This window comes from Passer domesticus, chromosome 8, assembly GCF_036417665.1.
Source record: "Passer domesticus isolate bPasDom1 chromosome 8, bPasDom1.hap1, whole genome shotgun sequence".
Classification (NCBI taxonomy): domain Eukaryota; kingdom Metazoa; phylum Chordata; class Aves; order Passeriformes; family Passeridae; genus Passer; species Passer domesticus.
Genome location: NC_087481.1, coordinates 38,107,262 through 38,134,610, shown reverse-complemented (window position 1 = coordinate 38,134,610; position 27,349 = coordinate 38,107,262). Strand labels below are relative to the sequence as shown.

The following is a 27,349-nucleotide window of genomic DNA, read 5'->3' as shown; positions in this document are numbered from 1 at the left end:
GTGAAAAGCCTAATGCAGCATTAGAGCAAAGCACAATCTGCAACAAGCAAGCAATAGAGTCATGTGGCTATCCCAGTATCCCAGCTCTGGCTATTCCAGTGTCCCGGCTCTGGCTATCCCAGTGCCCCGGCTTGACCCCACAGATTTCCCTGCCCCACACATTTCTTGCCCCATAGATTGATCCCATTAAGATTCCTAATTATGAAACAGAAATAAAATACACCCAGACAAATATTTTAGTGCATGACCAGATTCTGCTTTGAATTTTTGCCATCAAGCAATGACTTAGAGTCATCATTAAGGGAACATTTGGTTAGCAAATTTCATTATTAATCTTTAATTAGATTCAGCAACTAAGGTTCATCACTGATATATCAGCACGGTGGGTACATAGGAAAAACATAACTGGGTACTTCTATGACCTACTTTGTTCACTTCATATTAATGATATCTTTCTAATCACTTTATGTTTGTATCCAGGCAACAGGACCAACCATGCATGTAAGAGATCATGATACTATTAATATATCTTTAAGCTGGGGTAGATGACAAATTTTTAGAGAGGCAATGAAGAGTTCCAGGCCTCATTTCCCCACCAACTAGAAAAAAACCTGCCCCCAAATCCAAAAACCATCCTACTCACCCCCCAGATTATACACTCTGCTGCAATAAGCAGCAAACTACTCCCATCATGTGAATTATCATTCAATAAGCACCAGTTCCACTTCTATTATGTGATACAATTACTTGCAGAGGATGGAAAAGTATCAGTCAAAGTTAGCAAGAAATAGGTAATTGAGACAATTCATGAGCTCCTCCACCTGCTCTCCAGAATCTGCAGAATCCTGAGGAAAAGGAGGAGGACCATGGCCAGGTGAACTTTGTTGCTGCCATGAACCTGATCTGCTGTCCAGCCTTCTCATCTTTAAGTGAAATATTAGTGTTCTTGTCCTCATCCTGTGTCTCTGACAGAGCTTGCAAACTTGTGACATCAGAATGATTTACAGAAGACTCCTCCCAGTAAGACAGGCAATGCATGCAAACAGTTAAAGGCAATGGGACGTTCTGGCTCATGGCAGAAAGAGTAGCACACCGACCTCTGCTAAATACAGTATGCCTCCCCTCTCTCCAAAAGCAATGCCTGGATGCTATTAATACCACAAGATGAAACTCAGCTGTATAAATAAAACCCCTCATTTCAGCTAAGTCTTCGTCATCTCTCTGGCATCCACCACTGTCTCTTCACAACAAAACTCTCAGGAGGACCTACAGTGCAGAGGTTTTTGCTCGAGTACACTGGACAGGAATGCAAGCCTGGTTTTATTATCTCCTCTTGGCAACTCAACATTTAAGAACAATTAGGTTGGAATTAAAGAAAAAACACATCAAAGCCCGAAGTTCATTAGGAAGTACTCGAGTAAGTATTTGTAAATCAGCATGATCTAAAATGGAAACATACTGTCTGGAAGTCAAGGGGACACTGCATGCATGCTCTTTCAAGAGACACTCTGACATGCTGGATGACCTCAAGTACATCACTTATCTCTCCCACATTAAAAAACATCTCCTCAAATGACCTTGCTAGGTAGCTCACTTTGAGAATTAAAAAATAAATACACTGTAAATCCTCCTATTATTATTACTGCTGTTACTATGGGGGCTAGAACTGTCGTCAGTGAGCAGGCAGGACATAATTTAATTTTCTTTAAATATTTATTATGCGACAGCATAGCCATCTGTTTAACATTCACTATATTTAGTTTCTGTCTTAAAAAACAGAAGGAAAGAAAATACTGGCTTTTGACTTTCACTTCCACATATGCACTAATACATGGCCAATATCCTCTCAACTGTAGTATCCAAGAAATTGCAGGGAAGCAGAAAGAATTTCAAGCTTGGATGAAAACAATTCCAACCACAAATTTATTCTCCAGGATTAAGAAATACAGAATATCTAGTTTTAGCAGTGTATAATTTGACTTCAGCATTGTGAAGGCAAAACAGGATATGAAGGAAAATAGTGGGACAAGAAGACATAGATGGCAATAAAGCACTGTGCAAAATATGCTAAAAGAGGAGAGACAAACTATCACATATATATACAAAATAGTAACTTCTCAATAGCATTAGTTTCTCTCCAGTAGATTATAATAAAAAACATCATTCCTAAGTAACAGTTGCTACACAAAGGTGCCTTTGGCATCTAAAGGTATTCTGTTTGGACCCTTCTACGAAAAGGCTTCTCTTTTCCCTGTTTGCACTGTGTTCTTCCAGCAGTCTGTACACAAAACTCTTTTAACACATCAAACCACTGGGACTTTGTAATAATACAAGTCAAGAAGGTAGAAAAGAATCTAAACTAATCAACATACACTGAATGAATTTTTAAGTAAGGAAAACTAAAAACTAGAAAACATCAGTTAAATGCACGCATCCCATTTTAGGCTTTCCTATTCCCATATCTACTATTCCAAGGCTGAGACCATGAACCCCTCCCAACACACCTCAGTTCCTGGCAGCAGCACACCTTACCAAGCCACTCCTGGTCCACCACTGCAATTCCAACACACAGAGCTCAGCCCGTTCTGGGAGTACACCCTAATTTTCTAGGGCTATTTATAAACTGTGATAGCACATCAGGTCAGTCATGCCAGAGAGGCCAGTATCTGACATCACAACAAAAAAGGGCACCGAGCTCAAGCCAAGAAACTCCAGCATAAAGGTGAAAAAGAATAAGCCAGACACACTAAAGCAAAAAAATGCCCAAAACTATAATGCCTGTATTGTTTAAACAGCTTATTTTCAGATCTTCTATTGCCGACAATAGAAACAACATCGTCCTGTTTTTATACAGCCAAAAGATAACATGCTGTAATGGTGGCACACTGGTGTCATTAATTTACTGGCACTTGATGATTGAATGGATAACAAACAGCTCCCATACACAGTACCAGTAATTTGACCTTCAGCTACAGATGTGACCTTCTGTTCATAAACTGCAGTTTCCAAATACACGAAGCAAATGATTTTTTTTTTAAACTGTGTCGAATAAACCAGTAAGGATATGAATATTACCTTTTTGTCAAAAAAAAAAAAAAAAAAGAAAGAAAAAAACAAAACCAAACCCAAACAGAAGCCTAATCACTTAGGAGAGGCAGCAACTGCTTTGGAAATATTTTTGTGTTTGTGACCAGCACAGAAGATCACTTAGAACTCACACTCCTGTGGTGCAAGGGTTGAGCTCGGTTTCTCAACAAGGACAAAGGTTTAGACAAACACAACAGCACAGACTTCTGTCTAAAATGAGCTAACACTGGGCTTGGTTTAAATTGAACATGGTGGGAGAATAGTTGAAGATGTGCCATTGCCTGATCCATTCAAATAACAACTAGGTCTAAAGTTCTTGAGCACATTACAAAAAAAAAAGGGGGAAAACCGCCTCCCCTCGAACTACATTTTTTCTCAATCCTGTCAAAACTCTGCATTTATTTTTAGTGTTAATCTGCAATACAGAATACATTTCTACCAAATATTTTATCACCAGTGTAATAATCTGAATTTAACACCTTGTTTTAAATGGGATATTTGTAATTGCTTTGTCACCTGACAAGAATCACAGCTATTCAAAACACTTGAAAAATACAGGACATAAGAAACTCATACTGAATTTGGCCTAAAACTCATTCACATCAGTTCCTACAACCTGTACTATCCAGCTCCAGGTATTTCAAAGACTAGCAGAAGAAAGCCTTAAAGACAAATTTGCAAAATAGGAATAAGAAAAACTAGTCCTTCTTATTATTCTTTATACTTATAGCTATCTGGAGCTCAAGGAAGCTGTCCAGAAGACCTTAAAAAGTGTTTTCATTTGCAGGATTTTTCTATATAACTGACATATAAATATCAGATTACTTTTGACCCTACATATTTTTAGCCTCAATGATGTACTGTAGCAATACATTCCACATATTAATTTGTGTACTGAGTGAAATATATTCCCTTTGGCCAGAACTGAATTTGTTATTTCCCAGTGAAATTGACAGTTTTCCTTTCTGACGACAGCAAGGTATCTCCAACTAAGCCACTACTTCAAACAAAAAATCGTCAATATCCCTTTTACAAGACCTTTTTTACAAAGAAACAATTTCACAAATAGAAATGACTCTGCAATCACAGTAATTCATAATGACGCTGCAATCAGTGCATGCACTGCACATTCTCTGCCTGTGTTTCTCAACAGCAGGATTACCCTTTGCTAAGGCTTGAAGGGCAGAGCTCAGAGCACCTTCCTCACAGCTCAACATCCAGGCCTAGGAACAGGACCAGCAATACCATTAGCACAAGCAGTGATGACAAATACAAATCTTTCTGAGCATGTCAGCACAGCTGTGGCATACCAGAAAGATTCATGCCTCCCTTGATGGTTGGAACAGCTGTATGAATTTGCCATTCACTGGAGTGCTGCTCTTTTGAACTTGCCTTTATATATGATTCCTACCTGCAAAATGTCAAGTTTGAAGCAGCTGGTGTCCTCATGATGTTGTTTAATAAAAATCTGAGGTAGCACATACAAAAAGCAGCCAAACAACACATAAACATTGAGATTACTCAACTACATGACAGAAAAAAAGAAGTACGATTAATAACCCACTTGAGATTCCAATACAGTAATTTGATCTCTTCATCCACCACAAACTGTTAGAACAGCTAAGTAAAGCATTTTCTTATACTTTTTAGTGTCATGAACTGGATCTTCTGTCCTGATCTGGCCAGAACTACTTAGAGCAGCAAAAGCCAAACCTCACCAGTGTGCTGGCTGGCTTCCTCTCCATCATCTGAAAACCAGGACAGGAACCATGTGACCCTGTCCCCTGTTAAAAAGTCTCACATAGCCATTAACTCATCCCTTGCAATTAATGGTGCCCCTGAAATAGATTAAATATCTTGCTATCCATCTTCAAAGGTACTTTTACTTGATTTCAGCTTTTCTTGTATTGACAATTCAAAAACATGGCTGGATATCTAAGTACTGCTAAAGAGATCTAGTATTATCTCCCTGATGTTAGCCATCGGGGTTTTACTTGGGTCAAATAATCTTTCCATTTTTTAGAAGAACAATTCCAGATGATTCAACAGTTTTCAAAATATTAAAGGATGTCTCTGATAGGCCTAGTGATGAGATCACTCACACTGCTGGATTCCAAAAGGTCAATTAATACCAGAAGATAGAAAACAATCCTCAATCTGTAGCATGCTTTCTTCCTTACAGTAATTACAATAAAGAACATATAGATGGTAGAATTAAATGAACATGTTTTGAAAAATTAAATTTTTCCACTGTATTTTTATGATTCATGCAAGTTAGAACATATCAGAATTAATTTTGTTTGAGCAACCGTGGTATGTCCCTCTTAAATAAAATAAGTTCTATCTTATGTTTGTCCTCAGCACCTTCTGAATGTGGCAGTGTACATCCATACACATGCCTCTACGTGTGTCCCTCCTCCTGTCTACAACTCCCACATTAAAGCAAAATCCTGAATGACAAACTCCACTACAAAAGTATCCCACTGGTATCACACAGGCTGAGCAATCATCTGATAAGCCACAGGGGCATCTTGAGCTAACTGGAAGTTATAGCAACTATAGGTGGTTGTTCTCAGGGTGGAAGAACTACAGAACTGAAGGTTAATTGCCAAAAGGTTTTAGGTATTCTCTGACAGCCAGGTCTTCAGATTCAGAGACCTACCAGGCAGATGGTACAAAGTTTTGTATCTGCTCTCCTATCTGCATCTTAGCGACTTTGTCTTCCTTTCTCCACCAAAAACTGTCTTGTCCATGTAACCTTCTCACATTCCTCATGCCAACTTGCCTGTTCTCTCTGGCCATCTGTCAATTCCCTGCCTAATGTTTCTCTTTTGGCAACTGAACTTTCCTGAGATAAAGCTTCTCTTTACAAGCCCCACGGTGCAAAGCACTCCCCATGAAAGTCACACAATAAACAGTTCTTCTACCCAGAAATAAACTCCTTTAGAAAATGTAGTTTTTTACTGAAACTGACTTTTGGATCTCCTTCTGACAGCTGATATCTTTCTCCAAAACAACACAGCAGAATGGCCAATATCTGTAAACTACCTTAGATCTCATGGAAACAGAAGAAAACCATCACAGTCGGCTCTATAAACAGTGCAGTCAGGAAGCACTCTTACAAAACTGCCACGTCAGGTATCACAGCTGGGTGGCAACTGGTTTGTAATCTCTGGCACAGGGCCCTCCAGTCCCAGAACCATTCAGTAAAACAGCAGCTGGCACACAAAGATCAGAAATGTCAATATTGATTAAAATTACATTCCAATGTCAAAATTTTAAAAGCCACGTGAAATTTTCGTATCGCTGGACCTTGGGGGAAAAGAAGCAAAGCTGGCTTTCCAAAAAGGTTTCTGATCTCCTGGAAAGTACAAATTGGTAATGCTGTAAAAGCCAACATCACAGCAAGAATGAAGTCTGCCTTCTGCAGGTGCTCTCAACCTCACACACACAGCCCCTCCTTTTCTTACAAACCATCTGAGTGCAAATGCTCACGAAGAACAGGAATTCTTAACAGGGTGACACACTTCACTGGAGTTAGAAGTAGATGAATATGGTAGAGATAATCTTATGACTGCCTGGCTCTTGGAAGGGCCAGGGGGCTCTGATGAATGTATTTATTGCTGTAATCTTGAGCCAAATGCCTAAGGGTGACTGCTACATCAAATCCTCTAAAGCCTGAGAAAACAGATAATCCATTGTTTAAAGATTTTAACTAAAAAAGACCAAGGTTGCAAAGCCTCAGGCAGAAAGAACAATGAAACACTAGACAGGAGAACACTTTGCACTAGTTTGCTGCCCACATACTGCTGTGCTTTGCACATTATACAAGAAATAGCAGCAACCGGACCTTTATATAAAGAAAGAGCTTTTACAGAAGAAGGAAAAGAAAGAGGATTCCTCTGCCCAGTCTTATAGCTACCTGCTCCCAGATGCACTATACACCAAAGGTTTTAAACCATAGCAGTGATTAGTTATGTCCAGTATGAGCTACATTAGACAGGCACAGAATTTTTACAGCACTTGGCACTGCCAATGAATAAAAGGCCTCAAGATGAATATTTAATATTGTACCACTCAAAAAAGTCAGTAGTCATGTACAACCTCTGCAGCTAGCACATTTAAAGCATGACTGTGCTGGGCTAGCAGTGTAAGGGCAATGCTGACCTCGTGCAAGAGGCTTGCCAAGCCAAAAAAATGCATTGTTTAACTTGCTCCCCAGGAGAGACACAATATATCTGAGCAACTGTAACAGGGGGAAAAGTATTGCACTCACTGCTCTCAAGGACTGCTTCCTAGAATTTGTCATTTCCAAACCCAATAATAATTAACCAATATTTCTAAGAATTTTTGTGTGACACTTTCTCATCATTATTTAAGATGATCTTGGGTGACAATGATAGGACACAATGTTCTGCACCAGTATTACCAACTCAAAGTTAGATTCAGGTCAGTATTAGTCAAAACTCATTTCTCCTTTTTTCTTGTATTCCACACTGATTTCTGCAGTCTCAGTGAAGCCAGCCTTACAAGCAGAAAAAAAGGGATAAGAAGTCTCCTCACATTCACAGGATTCCACTGCAGTAGCCAGCTTGTTCCCATAACTTTACATGAAAAATCCCCCCAACCCACATTTCTTCCTTCATCTCCTTTCTTTTCCTTCAAGACAGATGGAATCAAGCTAGGTAAGATTTTCTAAAAAGTATTACCTAAGGATAATTAATTTTATGAAATTTAAATTTTAAGACTTGAGTGTTATAACCTAATGTCTGTGCATGCAAGGTTTCAGTATCTCATTTGGCTGGGAGCTCCCTCATGTTACTCTGGCTATCATGAAAGTCCTGGCATTTGTGCTCAAGCACTGCAACCACTTCCCCAGCGCTGTCAGCAGTTCCATGGCTGCACTGGAAGACACTCCTGGTAAAAGGTCATGACTGCAAATGAGGATGGAGCTCCATAGAGCCCCAGGAAAAGTTAACAGTATCTCAACAGAGAGCAGCTGGCAGAGACTGTGTAACACCAGTGTGAAAGAGTTGCAAAGACAGAACAAAAGGAGCAGCACCCTCAAAGCTCATTTTCAAGCTTAGTGTTACGCACCCCATCCCAGAAGACCAAACGTGAGGTTTCTAAATCACTAACCCATGAAGAACAAATAACATCTGTATCCCCACCAAATGCTCTCTGCAGATAAAGCCTAGTGACAGGAAAAACCAGAATCTTGCATTTGTGGTTTACACCCTAGAGCTGTATGAAGACGTGTTTGGCTGTATTTTTATTCTTTCTTCATTTTTAGAAGTGCTCAGTATACTTTAAGACCAAAGAGTTTACAGACATACCCTTCAAGAAAAGCCTGGCTTCCAGTGCAGACACTGTATCAGTTTCCACTGCCCTGTCTCCCAGCACTGCCTGGAGCTGATCTTCACCCTTGCACAGGATGCATTTCAGGAAGATATAATTGCAGGAAGGGGAAGGGGCCTGAGCACTCCCAGCAATTTCAGTCCTCAAAGATCTGTCCAGAATAGTATCATGGGACAAACTGTCTCTGCAAGGGTGCTAGAAAAAATTGTTGAGGAAAACACAGAAACATTGCTATTGTTTGTTTGGGGTTTTTTTTGTTTGTTTTTGGGTTTGGGTTTTTTTCCAACAAAATATGGAAAAAACCAAGCCCAAGATTAATTCCATAGAAACATAACTAGTTTTCTGACATAACATGTCATGTTGTTCTGGTAAATTGCACAGGACCATAAAGATAATATAGCACAGCTCATCAGAGAAGCTGGGAAGCCTTGGAGTAGATGCAAAAAGAAAAAAAAAAAGTGCAGAACCTGTGAACTCAGGGCTGGTCTGCGCCTTGATCAAAATGACTACTTTGCTTTTCCTCAGGATCCATTTTCATCAGAAACTACTATTGCTATTACTTTTTCAATCATGCCCCTTACAAGAAATCAGCGAAATAAAAATTAATCCAGGGTCCAATTAGAAGTGGAAAAGAACAGGCAGCAATAAAGGACTGCAGTTACTGGCTCTCAGTCTCCTCAGCGTGCAGCTTGGCTTTTATCCTGCCGCTTGTTTCAGAGTTTCTCATGACCACTGTTAGTTAAGGCTAACCCAGATTTAAAAACTTTGCATGACTGATGCAGAGAAAAGTAGCACAAGACTCCTCTTCAGCTTACACCATGTGAAGCTGTACTGAGGTGACCATCTGGCATGTCTTTGGGTGGTCACTCCTCTCCCCCAAAGACAGCTGCCCTGGCATGCCATCAATTCATCTTATCCTCAAGGTACTCCACAGTGTGCCACTGCAAGAGCATTTGAGCCTGACTGGGTTTCTTACAGTAACATTTTCCCTTCTGGAGAATGATAACATAGCAAAAAAGGAGGTTTGTTTTGTTCTGTTATTTTAATTTCCACATGAGTTTCCTGATCCTCCTTGCAGAGTTCTTGAACCAACACAGAGAAGCACCACTGCAGGACTGGATTGCTCTCCTCAGCAGCAGTATCAGTCTAAATGCAACCAAGAGGAGTATGTTCAAAGGGCATCTTCACCCTGTTTTCATTTAGCAATAGGAAAATGCTAGGACTAACACAAAAATAATTATACCATAGCTCTACTACATGCAAGAGTTAACAACCCCAGAGAAACCTTATGCTCAACACCAACTGCAATTATGACAATCCCTGAACACCAGTTTGCTCTTAACCTGCCCACATACACAACTCAAGACCAAAAAGAACTTTCAGGCTCTGCCTGCTACCACAGGCACTGCAGCATTGCGTGTGGTTAGTGAGGAATTTGTATTTATAAGTAATGCTGGGAAAGGCAAACATCAATATTTTGTTTGAGGCAAAGCAAGTTTTCCTGCAGAAAACTTTGTGTTTACATGTTTATGTGGACGTGGGCCATGGAAACACACCCTGTTCCATGCACAGGATACTAAAATATAGATGTGAGCACATGATAACAGCACGTTTTCATGATAGCCTTGACTCAGGAAAGTAGGCTCATTCACATCATGCTTTGATACAATAGAATCAGAAAAAGGACCAGATCAGAAAAAGGAACATAAAGGAAGGATACGGATAGAAGTCTCCAGACCAAACTAAATCAGGAGACAGTGACAGATCTCTGCTTATGAGGAAGATGATTATGACTCAGCCATAAGTAAAGCACATGCATTTTGAGCTTCAGTATCACTGAGTGAAGCCAGAGCATTTAATTAAAAATAAAACCAAAGAAATTGCAACAAATTAAATACATTATTTGTAACCAAAATGGGGGGCAGGAGAAAGCTGAATGTTTCAGAGCTGTTCTGGACAATAGATCAGACATGGAGACTAGCAATTTATGCCAGGCTTCAGTGCTGAAATGAACCTGTCTCCTCACAACTGCTGGACTGGGCCAGGATCCCACTGAAAAGGCAGGTTTAACACTGCAATATGTTAAACATCCTTCTCCTGAAAGTGGATTCACACAGCTGATGAAACAGGGAGCTGCAGCAGCCCTCACACACAGACACTGTGTGTTGATCAATGCAATACCTACACTAGTTTCTGTCTGCTCTTTTTAATACCTCTGCACCCCTCAATAAATGGAGGACAAGCAGTTTTCCAACAGTCAGGTGATGATGACTTCAGTTCTGTAGCTCCATTGCCGAGACAAAGGATGCCACTTCAAAGACATCTCTATACTTGAAACTGACCTACACACAGGTGATGTCCAGAAAATAAACACAAAAAAACCATGGGTGATGACAGATTCAAGAGGATGACATTTTAAGGGGTCAGGCAAAACACCAAACTTTTCTCCATTGAAATTTTTGCCTTTTATTAAATTGCACAAGAGTTTCCAGTCTTGCTGTGCTCCTTGTTCATCTTGAGCTGTTAAATATTAAGAGATATTCAACTTGCTGTGAAATTAATTCATCTCAGTCATGCTATGTGCCATTGTGTTGGGCCACTCCAAACCTGACCTCACCATTTGGTCAAGGTTAAGCTTCCAGCAGTGCAAAACCCAGACTATGCAGGAGAGAAACCGGTCTCTTTAAAGAAAAGAAATCACTGGGCAGTACCTGACACTTTGTCATTCTCCTCACTTAAGTCAACTACAATCTCTGCAGCTAGATTTTGAATCAAAGACCCACCCATGATTTGGTCTGACTTCTCTGGGACAGGATGGGTGTCCAGGAGCACAGTAAGGTCCTGGTTACCACTTACAATGGAATCCTTTGCTGTTGAATAACTTAACCACAGAGGCAAGGGCAAAGACAATCAGCAGCTGTAGAACAAGCCGTAACAGTCAGCACTTAAAAAAACTTTCAGAAATAAAGTGTGAGTGGTACAGAATCCCCATATCAGCATGAGCTTAAAAAGAAAAATGTACTAAAAAATGTTCTAAATATGAGAAAGGTAGTTAAGATCAGAAGAGACAAATTTATGTAATTAATACTGATGATATTAAAAATGCTACACTGAAAAGCAGTCCAGGATTACAAACAAGTTAGTTGTCACTCTGGAAGGTGTTCAACTCAGCTTCTGCTCAGATACTTATCCTGCTGACATTCTCTACATCTGGAGTGACTTTCTCAGTTTTTAATATATTCAGTGGAAAAGCAAAAAAGAACTTCCAGCAAGTGATTCACCTCAATAAATGTGGACATCTACTTTAGGGTAGTTTTAGAAATTAACAGTGCCCTAACATACCCTTAACACCAAGGGAACTTACAGTGCCCAGCTCAGATGTGGACACTTGAGCTGTATTTACATACTATATTTTCACATGGAATCAGATAAGTCCAACTTGCATCATCCAAGAGAAGCCAGATCTGACTGCTTTAAAAGCCCTTTGTGATACAAAATTTTCCATTTCCATTCAAAGCACCAGTAAGGGATGAAGAGCTAATGCAAAGTCATTCAGTAAGAGGTTCTTAAAACAAAAATAGACATTTGTAAATGTTCTGTGGTTCTTCTAACCTTTCTGAAGTAAATCTCAAGTTTCTCTGCTTTTCTAAATTGAGCTCAACTACTCACAATGTAGAACAGCTAAGGTCTATCATTCCACTGTTTCCTTTCAGGAATTAATAGCAAAGTGATTGAAAATGTAAGAGTTGAGATCTGATGAAGAGCTCTAAAAACCCACGTGCAAGCTCTGATTTTACTTCAGAAGTACTGCCAAGCAAATTAGCATTAATTAGAGACAAGCTTAAAGACCAATAAAATATTAGGCTAATGGAATCATCTGGAACCGTAGAACTAAATACGATCAAAGGAAAACAAGTTGCTCCATCAGCTAATCTAATGGTCCTGACACAGGAGCCTCCCAGCACAGACCACTCAGAGGAGTGTGATATTCTTGGAGAGCCCCTAACACAGAACTGAAGGATGTACGAGACTGGAGAAACAAAGGCAAGAGTAAGGACAGGGTTGTATGCTTTCAAAGAGACTGACCAGATGGCAGACCAGAACTGCAAAAAGAGATTAAGTAGGGATAAAATTGTCATTTTGCTGTCCCTCTTTCCTCCTTCCTTCTTCCATCAGTTATGCCAACCCAGCTCCCAATCCAACAGCTGAATGCAGAGAAAAAACATATATCAATAAATAAAATCAGCAGTGATCCGTGTCTCTGGGGAGGGCTATGAGTTGCTGGTGTGCCATCTAACACATGCACCTTTATGACCTATTCTCTCCCCAGCCATGGAAACCCTCCCTGAGGAGGCATCCTTCTCTTGTGAGCTACTGTACTGGCATGGGGAGGTAAGAGAGCAGGGCACAGACTCTGCTGTCTCTTGCTTTACAGAGAATGCCCTGGACAATCTTTTCTACTAACGGAGGTATTTCTAAAAAGGGGAAAAAAATTCAGAATAATACAGTATTGAGAGAAAACAGATCAGTACTAGTGCAGTACAACTGTATCCCACACTCCCTCACTTCCATTCCACACTCAAAACGTGACAAAATGCTGTAGATATTAAGTGCAGAGTGAGACACTCAAAGCACAGGGACTACCAGCACTAGGACCTGCACAAGCCCTGTACACAGAGCAAAGGACAAAATGTATCTCTCCTTCTTCTACCTCCTTTGATTTTGGAGAAAAAAATATGAACGCTGGTATCTGATTGCTGTTACTTTTAATGCATAACTTCTTAATTTGTACTTAATGACAAATATAAAGTTCACTTAATGGAAAGAAGAGGGCACTATCACAGACTAAGTTAAGGTGGTAACATTTCAGCCTGAGAAGAGCTGCAAGTACTGTTGATACTCCACATCTGCAACCCCAGCAAGAAGAACAGTTGTGGTTAAACACAGCTACAAACACATTTGGAAGAGACAGGTATTTCCAAACACCTTCTTGGTGTTGCTAGTACATAAGCAAGTGCTGCATGAAGCTGTCCTTTTTTTTTTTTCCACTATTTATTTTCCTTGACAAATTTAAAAGCAGACTGAGTCTATATGGAGAGGGTGTGTGCCCATCCCTTCTCCTTGTTTGAAGAGTTTGGGCAGCTTTAGAAAACAAGCGAACAGCAAATCCCACTTCTGTGAAAACAGATCTTGTTACACTGCCCAGCATAAGCCACAAATATTTTGAGAAGGTCCAAACTGCACTTACAATCTTACCTAACCCTCACATTCGTTGTTAAATCAGTTAGCTTACTAAAAAATATTAGAGCAGCCAAGAATGTGATGGAGGGTATCTTCCTGGTGCAGAAGATTAATTCATCACTCATGTCTAGAGAGTTCTACTGCATTTTTAACAGAGCACATATGGATTGAATCTAGTGATCTATATAATTTCCTTTCAGGATATGGGTCTATATTGAAAAACAGTCCCCAAACAGCAACTGTCAGAGGACAAAGACCTTCAAAAATCATTACGCAGGAAGAACAGGTAGGGCTCTCATCTGTCCACTCCACTAAATCTTTCATTGGTGATTTAAGATATAACTATGCTTCACAGCTCTACAGGAGATTGCAGCTTCCAGAGCAGCATCAGCAAAGCAAAAGGTCTGTCTGTACCTTCAGTGATGCACCACACACTCTGCCATCTCCAGCAGCTGAGGCAGAGGCACATGGTTCTTTCTGATTTTACTGTAGTGGGAAAATTGCCAGTGTAAAAGCAGAGGGTACAGCTCAAAAAAAGAAAAAACCCAGACTGAGACTTTCAGAGCTGATGTCAGAAGACCCAGCGATCAGGCAGGAGCTGCACAGCGCACGGTGCCTGCAGACTGCGCTGCTACAGGCCAGAGGTGAAGTGCCTCAGCACAGGCATAATGAAATGCACAGCTTCACCTCCTCGCATTATGTTCAATTAACCAAAGCAACCGTGTTCAGCAAAGTCACAGGGAATTTTCCAAAGACAGCTAATGTTGCTTTGGGCCTTCTAAAAATACACTCCCAGGACTTGCCTTTCACCACTCCTGTGCTGCTCAAAGCCTGTCATCAGAAAACAGCAGCAACTTGGATGTATTTGCCTTGAAACAAAGAGATTGGAAAGACAGCTAGAAAGGAAAAAATTGAACTCAAAGACCACTGCATCAGCAAAGCAAGAATAAGACTAGAGAAGCAGAGAGAGCAAACAGGAGCATCCATCCCAATTATCTCCAGAATCCAGGACAAACCCTGCACTCATGCCCAGTGCCGCCACCACTGACTGTCTGTGTGCTGCTGCTGCAGCGTCACTGCCTTACACCCACAAACTCCACTGCAGCTGCCTGTTGAGCTGGAAATTTGATACACTGCAAAGGCTGCTGACAGCCAGAGGCTGCTCCCTTGTCTATAAAATATCCTGTAATAAATTACATTACAGATTGGGGAAAAGGATTCGGAAGAGCGAGAATTAAAACACAACCTTATGAGAGCTAAATGAGACCAATTAAAGGAGATTTGCTACGAGTGCTGAGGGATTTTGACCTGAGCTGTAATCAGGGATGGATATGCATTCCTTTAAAACAGGAAAATGAGCAAGAGATCATGTGTAAACAACTCTGCCAATTAAAATGGATTATCTTATCTGTGCAGCTCTGCTCAGAGAATCACGACATACTCCAGATATACCTCAGAGAGATCTGAGACAGTCATTCAGTCCTCTGAAACAAGGCTCAGTGATGGGCAGATAGGCTGTGGTTCAGGACACATCGAAATCTTAGCTGCATTTGGTTATTTCCCCTTCCCCCATTTAAAAAAAACCAAACAACCATGGAATTACAAATGTAAATGCAAAAGTAGGCTCAAACTATTTTTACCAAGCCCCTACATGAATTCTGATGCAGATCAGACTGAAGGTTAGGCACAACAGTGAAATACGCTTTATGTAAAATCCATGCAGCAGATCCCACCATTGCTGCACTACTAGATGTTGCTGGAAGACCCAGCTTGTCCGGGCACACGCTCACATCCTGATAGACAATCACATATATCATACCTCAAAACATGGACTCTCAATTTTTCTGTATCACAATCTCATTTTGCTGCCAGATTGCCCCCCACTCTCCATTCTGAGAATCCATACCCAAAAGCAAAAGTAATTTCTGCAACTGGAGCAAAAAATTTAATATGGACAGATATACCACTACTCCTGCTCTGTGTCCTTGCTCACAGCTCGTTCTGAGCTGTAACTTTTTTTGAAAATTCCAGTTCTTCATAGTTCATATATACATGCAAAAACACAGTTTTACAAAGAATGAAGAAATACTGAAACAGAAGAAGACCCATTACAAAACCTTGTTCAAGAAGCAACAAGGAAAACACTACCATGTGCTTAGGGAAGAACAAAATCTAAAAGGGAAGAACAAGCAAAGAGAGGAATTCAGGATAAGGAAGAAAAATTTAAGAAGCAGCAACTGAACAAGATAATAACTGTAAGAGATATGTACTTGTTCACAACTGCTGACAGCAGAAAGTTTTTAGACCATTTTATGCTGGTTGCCAGACTTAAGTATACAGACTTTCCACTGGCTCAAAACTGGTCTACTGGAGTCTGGCTGGTTTTGGAACCGGCAATCTCAACACACCACAATCACTTTTGTACAGGGTGAAAAACAAACTAAAATGCCTTTCTATGTCCATTCTGTCAGCAGAACAGTGATCTCAGTGCCATGAAAACAGCTGCACTGGGAAGCCAAAAGAAGAAATACTGCACAAATGCACTGTGGACAGAGCGCCTCAGGTGTCTTTGTGCAGCAGTTCCACAGGGATCTACAGCAGTTCTTTGGGATCACTGTCCAGGTGCCGAGCCAGCTCACATGGGCAATGTCAGCACGTGTAGGCACCCAGGCCAATGAATTATTGGGGCTGATGCTAAGCTTCTAATTTTTTCTGGCTCTTTGGGTGTTTTTGTACATGATGTGTCCCTTCATACCGCCATCATCCAAAACTTCCCAGCCCAGTTACCAAAGATAATTGACTGCACATAACCTGAACAATCCATCAGAAGTTTCTAGCTTACCTTTGCCACAAAGGACAAAGTTACATTTCCTAATGAGAAATGCACAAACAATTAACAACTCTGAATACTTCTTTGGCAAAACTGGTCATGAACGATCCCAGTGTGGAGTAGCTTAACTTGTGGCTGAATTCAGAGGTCTGACATTTGCTCACTTCTAATTCAGGCAACACCCTTTACTTACTCTTGCATAAGCAAACAGGGATGTCTCGTGCTTTTATTTATCACTTCACCTCTATAAAAATGTTTTAACAACTAAAATATGATAAGAAATACTAGAGGAACGATTCCTCACATTCCATTAGCTTTCTCTATGTAATTATGTTGTGTCTTTGCAATACCACAACTGTACCCACGGCTGGCCTGCTCCGAGCGCAGCCCCCAGAGAGCAGCGTGTGCAGCACGGGCAGTGCAGCCGCAGCCTCGCCACGGGGACCGGAGCATCCCCTGTCCCGGTACACGCCGGCCACCTGGGCGCCGGTCCCGCCGTACTCGGCAACCCCGCCGCCCGAACACGACGCCGTGGGGTAAACAAAGCTGGAGCGAGGCCGGGAGCGCCGCTCCGGCCCAGGACCCCGCTCCGCCCGCGGCCGGGGCACAGGGGGCTGCGAGGGGCGGCAGCCGCGATGGGGCAGGGGCTGCCGCTCCCAGCCGCGTGTCGGGGGCCCAGCACCGGACAAAAGCAGCCGCGAAAGGCTGCGAAACCTTCGGCCCCGGGCACGGCCGGCAGCGGAGCACCGTGCTGGGGCACGGGTCCCCCGGAGTGGGCTCCGGCGGGGTCCCCCGGCCGCACAGGTGGCTCCGGGGCGGGGGGCAGCGCCCTCCGCACCGCCCCGGCCCGGTCCCCCGCCTCCTCCCACGCTCCGGCCGCCCCTCGCAGACCGCCCCCACCCGCGACCATCGCCCCCGGCCGGCACAACTTCCCCCGGCCCGGCCAGCGCCGCTCGCTCAGCCCCGCCGCCCTCCGAGCCGCACCGGGCTGGGCCGCCAGCACCGCGCTGCCCTCCTCCTCCTCCACCTCACCTGCCGCACGGAGGCCCCGCCGAGCGGGCAGGGCACGGGTCCCGGAGGGAAAGCGGACGGGCGTCCCCCGGCGCCGCGAGCAGCGCTCAGGCCGGTCGCGGCCCGCCGGCTCCGGGGCGCTGCGCGTCCGTCCGGCCGCTGGGGGAGCCGGCGCCGCCGCCGCGCCGCCCGGCCGCCATCTTCCGCGGGGAGGGCGGGACGGAGCGAGGGAGGGGCGCGGGGCCCCGCCCGCCCGCCGCGCACCGGGAGGGCTCGGCCGGGGTCCCGCTGCCCGGCCGCGCCCGACGCGTGGCGGGGCTTCCCCGGCGGCGCCGCCGCGGCCCGGCGCTGCCCGGCACGGTTGCGGCCGCCGCGCTCCCGGCAGCGCGGAAGGCGTGGGATGCCCAGGAAAGCCGTAGGTAGGGATTGCCACTGCTGTGACATCGCCGGCAGCAGCCTCCCGAGAAACACAAACACGCACGGTGCAATTTGCTGCGTTAAAGCGGTGGAGGAAATTGTAGCAGGAAGCCAGAATGGGTTGTGAAGCCACATCACAGAAACATTTATTCTCAGGGGAGGCTGGAGGAGTGGACAGTAGTCCCGGAGTGCTATTACACGGTCCTGCTTTTGGATCTGCTGTGGAGAAAGAACCCACCGCCCTGCAGAGAGCGAACATTTGGGACAAGTTAACATGACTGGGACCTGGAGCAGTCAAAAGGGACAGAAAAAAAAGAGAAAGCAAAGGGAAAGCAGGTGTTCAGGGAATAAGGCCTCATGTTGGCAAAGTACTGCTTCCCATCCTGCTGTCAGAGGATTGCTGGCACCTTGTGAATAACCCTCAGAAAACCCTCAAAAAGGCAATGCAATATGTATATTTGCTGTACGGGAACATGCTCCTCTATTAAAAAGTTTGAAAAGCTCAAAAATCATGGTTTATGGACACATTTATAGAGGATTTTTAATCTTCAGCTAATCAATTTGCACCTGAAACACTGATCAGACTTCTGCGAGCCTGCTAAGCCCATGTTAGCAGGTGAATCAAATAACTGAAGAAAAGCAGACAAAGCTATGAGCAATCATATCTTAGCATGCATCAAAAGCCTGTTCTGCCTCTGGCTGACAGCACCCCCACCTCAGCAGAGGTGGATGAGGCAGCTGCTCCCACCACCTGCAGTCCCATCACACAGGTCTGTGCTGCCAAAATACCCAGCAGCACATATTTTAACACGTGATTGCATTTCTGTTGAGTTAATCCGAACACGTGCCACAGTGTCACATCAGATTAATATCGTCCTCCTGCCGTCCCAAAGCTAGCGTGGCAGCAACAGGTGATGTCCAGTCTGCCGCAGACCTTACACTTTCCAAAACAGCTGATCAAATCTGAGCCAAGAGAGGGACTATGTGGCAGCTCAGAACTTTGTGTCATGTGCTTGTAGCATTTATCATCCAGTACTACATTCTGTGAAATGGGATTTACCATTTCAAAGTACAATTTGATAGTCTGGTTTAAAAAAAAAATTCTGAGGGAGGGAAATCAGTGACAGGAGAGTATGTTGTACACTATAGTTTGCTATACAGGCACAAGAGTATCAAGTTAAAACTCTAGTTAAATGTGCCACGGAAGAAGCTACCTCAAAATATGCCCCATCTCTCCAAACCCCTCCTCAAACTGCCAGCACAGAATTCACCTGCTTTCCTTCTCATTTCACCACAAAACAACTCTCCATCCCACTGTCCTCACTGCCTTTCCAGCTACCTCATATGTAACTTTCTCTGCTCACTTGCAAGACACCTTCAACCCCATCTTGCATCTCTGCTCTCTTCCTCACACTCCAAAGCACTCTGAGTGCTTGGCTTTGTGACTCCCATCTTCCAGGTTATCATATTGCTCTGTGCCTATCTCACTCAGCATGTGCTATCCCTGGTAACATTGCACTTCACTGAGGCAATTTCTCTTTCTTAAGGTCACATAAACCATCTTTCCCTGGATGTTCCATTTAATGGCTCAGGCCTGCTTCTTTCTAAAGGGAAAGTCGAATTAGAAGACTAAGTGTCTTGCTGTTCCTGCTGAGGCTCAATATAGTCTTTGTAATAGGTATGGAAGATTTTTACTGATATTATAACAGATTAGAAGGTGTTAAAACTATAACTTTTATATAAAGTATACCACATATAAAACAATTTCAGCATTAATACTTTTTGGAATGAACAAGACTGAAATCTGTTTATAATTCTTAAAAACATTTAAGACTATGCCAAGTTTGGGCCTTTTTTATACAAGAAAAATATGCTAAATCTAAAGCAATGAATTTCAAATGTCACTTTAATAGAACATATCCTTTTTTGTAGAAGTAATTTTTTTCAGTTTATTTTGAACTAGACACGTAGCAAGAAACAAACAAACAAATGCTTTCTGGAACAGGAACAACCATACGGCAGTAGCACCGCTCTGACTACTGATGTAACCTACAGCAGGTTCCAATGTAAACAAGCCTCTGAAGCAGAGCCCTGGTGCCATTTTTGTAGGCTGTCCTCTGTTGGTATGAGCACTACTCTTTCCCACAGAAGCGTGAAGGAGAAATAAACCATGATGAGACAGTATTTCGTTGCAAGTACTGGCCAAAACCCAAGTCTGCCAACATGCAGTCGTATGATGCATTAACAAAATGGTTTTCTGTGAATAAATGTCATCCTGCCCACCCATTCATGGATAATTACGGTAAGATTGTATAAATTGCAACAAATTAGGCACAACCACCTTTCCCTCTCCCCCATCCACCAGTGCTTTAGAGGGCCCTCCTGTAGCACAAGAGACTTTCAGAATGAGATTTTATTAACTTAATTACATCCATTCTTTCCTTGTAGCCAGTCTGCCTTAAAAACCATGAACGTATGCATTTTTGTTTTTTAATATTTGGTAAGTACATAAGAAATTGGCTTAAAATTCTTTAGAGTACTACACACCAGCCAGTAAATTCCTATTCCTTACCAGCAGGCAAAGAGGACAGTCTGGCAGTGAGGAGCTCTCAGGCATTAAGGATCTCAAGGGAAAAATTCATAATCCTCCATTCAAGCCGCTTGAAGTGCCCCCAAAGGATCACCTTTCTCTACTCTTAAATAAATGTATACCAAACCCAAATAAACAAGCATTCCAGGTGCATTAATCTGCAGTCCCAAACCTTTCAAATTCTCAGGCAAAAAAAATCACCTGTGATGTGTAGCAGCAATACCACCTTAGCTTCTCTACAGCACTGTTCATCAGTCTCTTACAGTGGTTTCTACAGAGGTCAGGCTTATCATCTGCATGGACAAATGGGAAAGCTGAAGCACAGAGCACACACCTGGCTTATCTGCAGTCACCCTGCAAAGCCATAGCAAACCCAAAATCAGATCACAAATCCAATCATCAGTCAAATGCTCTGTTTGTTTTTCTATGTTATCAATTACAGATAAGTAAGAGGTAACAATTTTCATAATAAAATCGGAAGGATATTGACATTCAGGGTCCAGTTCTGCTCACACTTCTCCCCACATCTCATAGATACTATAAGCATAGGAGCATCCTGCCAGGCCTTTGTGCCACTAGCCCAGCAAGTGAGAGCAGAGCAATCCCAGTTTAAAAGGAAATCCACTTGGGCATAAATAAAGGCTAACATCAATTACAAGTCTTCCACAGAGTAATCCACCTATGTATACAATTGTGCATGTACCTTAATTGGAAGGAAATTTAAAAAACCATGCTCAGACACTCATCTTTGGTAGGAAGATGGAAAAACTTCATCTAATAGGATGAAAACATTTTAAACAGCTATAGCATACTCGGAAGTAAGGTTCCGGGAATATCCCTGTTTGATAGTTCAACACTGGAGGTATTACAATGCAGGGAAGTACCATTCCTAATCCCTGCTGTCAGCTAGAACATAAGACATAAAACAGGTCCCATATATATGGTACAATAAATATTCTTGGCGTGAGTGTGAGTCTGACTATTTTGCTTTCAACAAGTGTTTAAATTACTCTTATCCTGGTTAAAAGAGTTACTAAAAACATGGGATATCAGCACTAATTTTATGAGTACCTTCCTAATGCTTATCAGCTCATACTGCAACATATCTTCAAAGATCATCAAGACAGGATAAACTACTTCAGGAGAAAACCTTACCTGATGAATGCTCCTGGCTCATATGTCAGAAATGAGAGCAGAACGTCTCTTTGCTCCTGAAATAGCAGGAGCCATTTCTTTTGGGCACGAACAGATTGCCTTTAGTCCCAGTAAAATGGACTATAAAACTCTTACCTTCTCCCTTCAAACACTTAGGACGATTTTTTCCCTCCTGTTTCATCAGGCAGCAAAAGTAATCATCTCTCTAAGCAGCAACAGCTGACACCTATTTACTGGGTAATTGCTGCAGTTAAAGGGGATTAAGCACAATGAACTCGCTTCCAGTGATAAGGCAGAGCCACCCCCTCCCCTTTGCCGCACTTCCCACACACACCTGGGAAGAGCTCAGGGGAATGGAGGCCAGCCAGGCCTGCCAGCTGGGGGGGCTCGAGCTGCCTAGAGCCCCTTTGCTGCAGCCAGTGCCAAGAGGAGATGTGTGTGCCCGCACAATCGCAGCAGTACCTGTGCCAGACACAAGGCCAGTGGGTGGCACGGACGCCGAGAAGCCCCGGCGCGTCTCCGTCCCACACGGCTCGGCAGAGGCTGAGCGAGGGCAGCACCTGCGGCAGCCTCACGGCTCCGCCACCTGCCCTCAGAGCAGCTGCGATCTGCAAGGTGGGAAATAACAGAAACGGCAGAGCAGCAAAACCTGAGCGGAACAAAGCCTACCTCATGGGGCATGCATGAAATGCTAACAAGAGGCAGTATAAAAACAAAAGTTAAAGCCAACTAACTTTTAACTTAAGAAATGATGCTTACACTGCTAGACCTGACAAGTTCTGTGCCTCTACAGAAGCATCCAAGCTAGGACACAAAATCCACTAGCTGACATGTTTGCATGCTTACACCAGGCAAACCAAATAGCAAGACAGATTCTCCCAAAAGAAACATAAATATTGGTGAGGAAAACAAAGACCAGGAAAGGAAGGGATAGCACAGATTTGTCAAGGATCAGGCTATTGGGGAAAAAAAGCAGAATTTTCCTGTTACCCCTGGTCTGTCAGGGAAATGCCACAAAGGTAATTTTAACAGGTTCTGTCATCCTTTTGTTTTTAATGTTAGTATTCTCCCCTCCCCCCTTTTAAGTATCATACCACTTAACTTTTTAAACATTACATTTTTAAATGACACAGGAAAAAAACCTCCTCTGTCAATTGATTTTTATTCCAGAAGTACCAATTTCATATTGTTCAGGAGAATAATGTGACACTCCAAACTTTACACTGTTTAAATGTTATTTTATTAAATATCTTCAGTTCAAGGTTTCATTGTAACAAAGCTATGAAGGTTCTACCAACATTCAGACCAAACAAACAAACACTAGCTAACTTTAATTATTTCTATATCATGCAAAAATTCTGCATCAAATGCCTTCCATTTCCTGTTTAAAATGTGATATTTATAATATATATTATATAGATGCTTACATTAGCCCCATAAGAGAACATTAAGAATGCTAAAGGTGTACAGCTGTGTTTGATAATGGCCATACCAAGCGAAGGTTCTCATTAACTTAAAAGGAAACAAAACAAAAAAAAAATCCATAAGAGTTTGTCTCCAAGACTGTGCAAAAACAAAAAAAAAAAAAACCCAACAGTTCTGTTCTTTTAAAATTTTCTCTGAAAGATGCATATACTTAATACAGAGGGTTCTCTTTTTTAACTATTAATAATTATCAGGTAAAGAGACAAGGAAGATCAGACCGAAAGAAGGCATGCATAATGTTTTGTATTTATCTTTTTTAAGTGGCATAACTGTAATCTGTTTGCTTTCTTTGTGGCTTAAAAATTTTCTGAATGAATTATCAAGGCTTTTTACTTTTCCACTTCAAGTCACTGTCTCAAAAATGTTTTTGAAATAATAAAATCTAGTGTTTGCCCCCCCATGGGTTCAATCCCCTCTTCACTCCTCCGGGATAGCAGAGGGAGGAAGAAAAGGGTGTTTGCTCAAATAAACCTGGGAAGTGTGGATGGTCTTTTCCTTCACCAGTGGTTAGCTGATGTAAGCCTGGTGTGGGATAGCTCCTCTCCAATAAAGGGAGCAGAGCGCTATCTGCTGCAAAGTGACAGCTCCGCTTTGTGCAACAGCTTTTATTTTCTGCATTTTATTGAATAAGGATTAAAATTCCAAATTCTCTTTCTTCTCTTCTATAGTCTGCTGAAAGATTGCTACACACTTAGTACGCTGTCATGGAAATCATTTTAACTCTCTCCAGAGATCCAAAAAAATTACTAGGGGTAGATAAATTCAGGTAAAAGTCCACTCCAACTTCTGCAAGTGATGCCTTCCCTTGGTCAAGACAAATCCCATCAGGCCCGCCAGAAAGGCCATTTTCTTCTTGGGGCTAGGCTCCCTCCTTGGTAAGGTCAACAAAACACTTCCATATCTCCCACCCAATGAATAAAGGAACTGAACTCCTTTTGCAGCAAAGAAAAGAAAGGAAGATGAATTGGCCCAAAGGATGAACATCAGATCACGTGTTCATTCCCTTTCCCCTCTGCTTCACGAGGTATCCTCTAACACCCAGAGGCAACACGGGGTGCGGGGTGGCCTGGATTCCTTCAGCTACAGCTTTTGAGGTTCTGATCTGACAGTTTTCTGTGTTACAACATCACTGTAAAAAATAGAAAAATTACCCAAATAAACACTAGGAAACATGACACTTACAAACATCAGATGGGTTAGTGGTGGGGAGAAGCACCTGGCTGGGGCTGCTGGCTCCCACTGCTATTTTACTGGAGACCAACAAATCATACAGGAGGGCCAGGTAACCCCTTTAATTCTACGGGTGCATATATTTCAGTATAAAAAACACACGCTATTTATGCCTCATATAGGAGTGTATGTGCAAGTTTTCATGAAGAACATAACACTAAGTTTTTTGTCTGCTTCCTAAGGAACATGTGTTCTGCAGCACTGTGGATCCCAACTATGCTACTAAAAAGAAAAAAAATAGAAAATCCCTTACAAATACCCTCTTCCTCTAAAATCTCTGCTCTTAATGAAATGTTTTTTTATTTTGTTAAATTAAATAAGCTGGCTTCAAAACTCCATGTTTGTCCAGGTAGTGGCTGTTTCTAAAACCAGTATCACTAAAGAGCGAGCTTCTATTCAAGTTAATTAATTGGGTTAATAATGGGTTACTTAAACCCATTTTTAAATCCCTACTTCCATCTTTAGTTTTAAATCAACATTCCATTTTGTTTTTTCTTAAAAAAAAAAAAGAAACAAAAAAAGGAAAAAAAAGAGAAAAGTCTGTTTGGGATCCAGCAGCCGAGCAACCAGGTCTCCATAGCGTTCTTGCTGTGCAGAAATCGAAGAAGAAACAGGCTGAAGTCAGACTGCTGGGCAACAGGAAGAGAAGCACCTCCTCTCTCTTGAACCCCAGTCTTCACACTGGCTCCTCTGGGGTCTCCTTGCCACCTCTCACCGACTGTAGTTGCAGCACAGCCCGAATGGGGTATTAGCTTCCACCATCTCTTTGTGGAGCACAGTTCAGCCATCCGCTGTTTAAGCCGCCTCCTTTCTTGCTCTCCCTCTCTCCTTCTCTCCTTCACTTTTGCTTTCCCCCTCACTTCATTTCTGAAAGATGTTCTGGCTGCTGCCACTTTCTTAGCCCTGGGGGAGGGGGCATGTTGGATAATCTGTCATTTATTTAGCATTATTCCTGTTTTTTTATTATTTTATACAAACAACATGTCTTTTTTTTTTAGATTTAAAAACACCTTCGTACAGCAGAAACAGACACGATGGATCCATGGAAAACAACAGAAAGGCAGTGCCCGGAGCATCAGATGCATGCAGGGTTTCGTGCATTTGGCTGCTGCCTGTTTTTAATTTGTATTTATTTTTTTAATGTCAAAACAGACATGACCGTTGCTGTCACTCAGGCACTCCAGAGCTGCTTGCTAAGAAGATATTGCCCTCCAGCTGAGTATCTCCACAAGTTGCTGCAGTCAGGAAGAGGTAGTGTCCACCCAGAAAGGAGAGGGGAGAACAGGATGGAAGATGGAAGGAAATAAAGGCATACATTAGCTGTACACAATTAACAAAACAGGTTTTCTGTAGGTTAATTATTTGGTGTAGGTAAAAACTCCTAACACAACACAAACTAGGGCTCACGAGGAGATCTCTGAAGGTAAGAGGCACTCACTTCCCCTCCCAGGTGGCTGAGAGTGCCAGTGAAAATTAAGTAATTGCTAATATGTATTATGTGCTGCTTTGCAGCAGCCCTGAGCCCACCCTCTCACAGCCATGACCCAGAAGCTGAAGTTTCCTAAGGAGTGCTCAGAGGCTCTGGTGCTAAGGAACATTTTCTTCTTCACTTTCTATTGGCTTTTACCTTGAACTGAAAGATAATTATATTTTTCTTAGGTTTTTATTTTTCAAATCTTCAGTAATTTTGCCTCTGAACTTACTTAATATTTAAACAAATGTATGAGCTTCTCTGCAGTTTTGTGAAATTGTAGCCCTAGTGACTGCTTTTAGCAAAGGGCCTTCCTAGTTAACCCTCATGTGCCAAATTACTGGATTTATTTTGATCAGTTTTAAGTCTGGGTTTTTTTCATGTCTGTTTAGCATTATCCCATCATGAAAGTATAGGCAGACCCTTCTTTCTACCATTTCTTAGTTTGCAAATCTTTGCAGAATCTCCCTTATAAGTCTTCTCCCTTCTTGGTTCCCACTCTCTCCTTACACGAAGTCCTCTGATTAACATCAAACTTCTTTTCCTGCTGCAGTTTCCTTTTGAGATGATTACCCAGAACTGAGCTCTGCCTTCCAGGTGAGAAGAAACCACTAATTTCTATTTAAGCATTCTTCACTCACCTCATTCATTCTTTATCCTTAGCTTTCACTGCACATGGGATAACACTACTCCAAAATGATTCAGTGCATTCAGATGGGGACTGCCCACACTGACCTCATTTGTAATTGCTTGTGGATATACCTCCTTCAGAGTCCAGAGATGCATGCAAATACTTCAACTTCTATTAGTTTACAGGGTATTTTTAAATATTGTTTTAACCAACATTTTGTGGTTTGGAAATACCTTCTGCTCTGCAGTTTTCAGAAACCCTCCAGCACATACTTTTGGAGGGCTTCAGCATTTCTACAGCCAAGAAACATACCTCTTCTGCAGCAGACTTTCCACTCCTAAATTTCCTCAGAAGTTCTAGGCATAGCCATTGAGCCATACTGATCTTTAATTTAATAATTTCTTCTGCATCTTTTTTTGGACAGATGTCTCTCTTAACATTTCTGTGATGAAATCTGATACAAGTTTTTTTTTGTTTTCCTGCAAAGGATTTTTCCTTCTCACTGCCTTACTCCCTGGAAATTCAGCTGACTTTCCAGCTCCCTTGAAAGCTTCCCTGCTTCTGGTGCCCCCAGCTGGCTTCTGCTTTTCAAATTCCATCTGTGACCTCTGCAGCTTGCTTGTGATAGTTCACATTCCTTCCCATTGCCTTCAGTAGGGTTGAATACCTCACAACACATGAATACAAACTGCTCTTGGCTTAGTACCAAGTTGTTCACAGAACTAGGACTCAAGTAGCAACTACACTTGAGTGGCTCATCCTTAAATGACCACATTAAAAAAAGGCTGCCTCCCAGTTGGAAATATTTGTTGTGTTTGCCCTTAAATAGAAAATACTTAGTAA

At 42.3% G+C, this 27,349-nt stretch overlaps 2 protein-coding genes and 1 long non-coding RNA gene across 65 annotated transcripts in view; 1 reads left to right on the top strand and 2 right to left on the bottom strand.

The window, feature by feature from the left end:
* The window catches only part of NDST2 (N-deacetylase and N-sulfotransferase 2), a 129,630-nt gene extending 107,666 nt beyond the window's left edge, over positions 1-21,964 (bottom strand). For 17 of the 36 annotated variants that reach the window (XM_064430494.1, XM_064430500.1, XM_064430492.1 and 14 more), the window contains exon 1: positions 17,549-17,750. The gene's annotated coding sequence lies outside the window, so the exon portion shown is untranslated. Of the gene's footprint in view, positions 1-17,548; positions 17,751-20,735; positions 20,889-21,689 lie in introns of those variants that run through there. The other 19 variants (XM_064430499.1, XM_064430507.1, XM_064430490.1 and 16 more) reach the window with 8 other exon arrangements.
* On the top strand, positions 12,827-14,968 carry LOC135305862 (uncharacterized). Its single transcript, XR_010366852.1, has 4 exons — positions 12,827-12,914; positions 13,887-13,972; positions 14,042-14,088; positions 14,179-14,968. It is a non-coding gene; the product is annotated as an uncharacterized LOC135305862 (long non-coding RNA).
* A 942-nt stretch (positions 21,965-22,906) lies between the features above and the next one.
* Positions 22,907-27,349, bottom strand: part of CAMK2G (calcium/calmodulin dependent protein kinase II gamma) — a 241,591-nt gene continuing 237,148 nt past the window's right edge. For all 28 annotated transcript variants that reach the window (XM_064430432.1, XM_064430451.1, XM_064430436.1 and 25 more), the window contains one exon: positions 22,907-25,639. The gene's annotated coding sequence lies outside the window, so the exon portion shown is untranslated. The remainder of the gene's footprint in view (positions 25,640-27,349) is intronic.